Source organism: Gadus macrocephalus, chromosome 6 (genome assembly GCF_031168955.1).
Source record: "Gadus macrocephalus chromosome 6, ASM3116895v1".
NCBI lineage: Eukaryota > Metazoa > Chordata > Actinopteri > Gadiformes > Gadidae > Gadus > Gadus macrocephalus.
The window spans coordinates 17,711,624-17,714,495 of NC_082387.1; positions in this window are offsets into that span (position 1 = coordinate 17,711,624).

Here is a 2,872-nt window from a genome sequence, read left to right on the forward strand (position 1 = left end):
TTGTGTGTGATCTTTTGTCGATGCTGTGTGCTGTTTGGCGTACCAGCCCAGCCAGTCTAAATGTGAGCCCATTAACAACCGATCACCACACACACAATAGAATACTAATTCTGTTAGACCTCAGTCAAGGTTCCTTGACGAACGCAGCCCATTAAAAACCAGCAACGGATGTACCTTTTTTTCTTTCTTCATTTATTCATCATTGCACAGTGTTGTGTGTCACGCTGCCTATGACATGCAAGTCGTTTGGTGCGACTCAGGGGATCTCTAATACCCCTGCAGCTTTCATAATGAACATGTGGCTTCACTCTCTTGGGCACTATTTAGAGTAATTCATAAGCAGAGGACGGGGGCATTAGCCAGATGGTGCTGTGGGTGGCATCCTCTTTCTGGCCATCCATTAGAAGTGTGGCACTGACGAAACCCCAATCCGAAGACGGAGAGGCCGAGCAAGAGTGTCTGGTTAAAGCATTAATTCAGTTGTTTTTGTGAGCGCGGGGTCTGTCATTGGGCCGTGTAGAGCCAGGGGGTGGTGGGGGGGGACATGGATGTGAAAGGGGCATGGATGTGAAATTGGAACATTGGATCATTTTTATTAACATATTTTCCGGTGTAGGTATTTTTTTTCTCACAAAGCTGTGACCCACAGTGGAAGTCCAGGAAGACACTTATACATGCGCACACACACACACACACTACGCACAAACACGCACGCATGCAAACTCTCAGACCCACATGCACACAGATAGAGACACGCATACACACATGCATCCACACACACAAAAACACACAAACCCACACACAAACATGCACGCATGCACACGCACACACATAGAGAGACACATGCGTGCGGATCAGCAACGCATCCGTGCGGGGCTCTCACTTCATCAGCGTAGGTGTTGGGGTCCCCATGGCAACTGTATAATGGGCCAGGCCTAATTCAATCCCAGGGGCTAACAGTGGGCCTGGCACAGGCACACGGGGAGTCGGGGCCTGGGTCTGCTGATGAAGCCTTTTCAAGCCAGGCCTCCTGGATGCTCAGCCAGTCTCTCTCTACACACACACACAAACACAAACACACACGAACGCACGCACGCATGTACCCACGCACACATGCACACATACACTCAGACTGCTGTCTTCCCCTTATAGTCTAGCTCTTCTCCCCCTGGTTTCCACTCTCTACATTTTGTCTCAACTTTTTGTTTCTTTTCGATTCACAATCCTCAGTTCATCCTTTAATCTGTTTTCTTTCTTTCTCTGTTTATTCACTTCTGTGACTCCATCGCCTCACCTTGAAACCCGGCCTCTTTGCCCCACACTCTCACTCTCGTTCACTCTCGCTCTCACTCTCTTTCTCTCTCACCCTCCTTCTCTCTCTCTCTTCCTCTCTATCACTCTCTTTCCCTCCCTTCCTCATTCTCTTTCCCCACCTTACTTCCTCAATCAATACAATATTATTGTGTGTGTGTATCTCTCTCTCTCTCTCTCTCTCTCTCTCTCTCTCTCTCTCTCTCTCTCTCTCTCTCTCTCTCTCTCTCTCTCTCTCTCTCTCTCTCTCCCTGCCTCTCTCTGACATTCAGACTGTGGAACCTGATAGGATTTCATTAGTACCCCTGGATCTGGTTATGTTATTGTTATCCCTCCCTGAAGTAGGCAGGGATTATCTGGTGCTAGAGACGCCTTCAAGTAATAAGCCTGAAGCCAACACACACACACACACACATACACAAAGGCACACGCACACACACACACGCACACACACACACACACACACACACACACACACACACACACACACACACACACACACACACACACACACACACACACACACATACGTGCATGCACTGCACACATCAGCAGTCATACAAACCAGTGCACACAGCAAACCCCTGCCTACACATGAACATAAACGCATAAACTTTTCCCATCCACATAATGCATGCTTTGTTTCTTGCAGTTTCACACCTTCAAACCCTTACACACATTTTACAACCAACCCCCACTTACACACACACACACACACACACACACACACACACACACACACACACACACACACACACACACACACACACACACACATACACAAAGAAACAATCACCACTGCTACTTCTACTCCTACCAACCTATACAGATAGGGTGTGTTCCAATTCTCATAGCGTACAAAGGTAGCAAAGAGAAAAGGAAGGATATGCACACACACACAAACACACATGCACACACACACACACACACACACACACACACACACACACACACACACACACACACACACACACACACACACACACACACACACACACACGTACACAATAGGTGGAGGCTACTATAGCACCCACTGTTCCGTAGCTCACTGCCCTTATTGTTATTGCTTTAGCAATGCAATCACACCGTTTCATACATCCAACCCACCACCGAGAGCAACGCCTGGCAGCTTGTTAGGGAGGGAACAGCGTGTTTCGCAGGGAGAACCGTGCGTAACTCCTGTCACTGGTTCTGCATATAGAGAGGCCTGGGACTGGCCTTGGGCTATCTCTGTTTGCAGATGGGGGAGGGGAGGAAGGAAGTGGGCAGATTTGCATCCCTTTGACTCTATACTGCTCAGCGCCAGGGGGGTAGAGGAGAGGAGAGAGTAAGAGATGAGAGGAGAGAAGGGGAGTGAAGAGGAGAGGAGAGGAGAGGAGAGGAGAGGAGAGGAGAGGAGAGGGGAGGGGAGGAGAGGAGAGGAGAGAAGGGGAGAGGAGAGGAGAGGAGAGGAGAGGGGAGGAGAGGAGAGGGGAGGGGAGGAGAGGAGAGGAGAGGAGAGAAGGGGAGAGGAGAGGAGAGGAGAGGGGAGGAGAGGAGAGGAGAGGGGAGGAGAGGAGAG